Consider the following 1,506-nt stretch of genomic DNA (forward strand, 5'->3'; position numbering starts at 1 on the left):
AACTAGGATCTTTGTACTTAGGAGGTGTCTTGTAGTCAATTACCGAACTAGCTTGTTCTGCCAAGAATGCAGTTTTCTTAACACGGTGCTTTCTTTTAACAGTGCATAAATCCTTAATAACCTTGGCATAAGCCGACATTTGTTTGATCACATGCAACAATGGAAAGTTGATCTTCACTTGTGTTAAAAGGTCTAGGATTTCACCATGATTTTCCTGTACCTTTCTAGTGGATTTCAAAGCTTGAGTAAAAGGTGCCTTTACCGGAATTCTTATTGGCACATCATCATCTGGAGCGGACATTGACGCTCGTTGTCTTAGTTAACGATGAAACCGTACTTTGCCACTTCGAGTAGTGATGACATTAACCTCTTTGAGATTTGTATCTATAGAGGAGGAGGTTTGTGCCATGTGTTGTCCTTTTTGATGGATTAGAGGTTAAGTGGGAAGTCTCCCACGCTCTTGAATTGTCAAGTAGTGTTTAACTTTGTCATTTGGATTTTTATGTCTTTCATTTCCTCCACCATTTGTGTAAGACAAGATTTGAGCTCTTGAGTTGAGGCTATTTGTGTTTGCACAAACATTTGCAAGGTATTCTCAAGAGAATTGCTTGACTACATGTTATGTTGAAGAGCAATGTACACTTTTGGCGGTTGTTGCTGCTCAGGCCTCCATTGGCTCCCAGTTGCTTAGTTTGAACCTTCTAGTTGAAATTTGGATGGTTTCGCCAACCGAAATTGTAAGTGTTTAAGAAAGGGTTATAAGGCTTTTTGTAATCCCCTAAAGCATGCATTGTTCCTCATTTCCTCCTCTTAACTCACCAAGAGCTGGCCACTCTTGTTGTTGATGTTCCGTCCCTCCACAGATGAAGCATGGATCTCGTGTCTCTACTTTTATGGCCATGTGGATTCCTCTACCTTCTTGAGTTTTGAAAGCCTCAAATTGTTTTCTCAATGATTCAATTTGGCTTTTGACGTTGTCATTTTCCCTCAATCGGTAGATTTCGGTTGATTGTGGCTTGTCCATAGAACTCGGTTCATTCCATATGTAGGACTTTTTAGTGAGATCGTCGAGGTACTCGAAAGCTTCATCAGGATCTTTTTGAAGGAATTTTCTATTGCACATCATTTGTACAAATTTTCTTTGTCCGATTGTGAGACTGTCATAGAAATAGCTGATCAGACGCCAACTTTCGTATCCATGATGTGGGCATTGATTTATCATATCTCTAAACCTCTCCCAAACCTGATGGAAAGTTTCATGGTCTTTCTGGATGAAGGTAGAGATTTACCTCTTAAGGCTGCTAGTCTTATGGGGTGGAAAATATTTTGCAAAGAATGCTTTTGTCATTTTATCCCATGTTCTGATAGATCTAGGCCTTAAGGAATACAACCAACTTTTTTCTTTGTCTTTGAGAGAGAAAGGAAAAATTTTCAATTTCACAATGTTGGTGACATTAGCTCGGTTGTTGAATGTAGCCACCACCTCTTCAAATTCTTGTATATGCA

At 39.3% G+C, this 1,506-nt stretch overlaps 1 non-coding gene across 1 annotated transcript; it reads left to right on the forward strand.

The window, feature by feature from the left end:
- Positions 1–1,193: 1,193 nt before the first annotated feature.
- LOC133793022 (small nucleolar RNA R71) lies at positions 1,194–1,300 on the forward strand. The gene has a single exon (XR_009874486.1). It is a non-coding gene; the product is annotated as a small nucleolar RNA R71 (small nucleolar RNA).
- Positions 1,301–1,506: the final 206 nt, after the last annotated feature.

Source organism: Humulus lupulus, chromosome 7 (assembly GCF_963169125.1).
Source record: "Humulus lupulus chromosome 7, drHumLupu1.1, whole genome shotgun sequence".
NCBI lineage: Eukaryota > Viridiplantae > Streptophyta > Magnoliopsida > Rosales > Cannabaceae > Humulus > Humulus lupulus.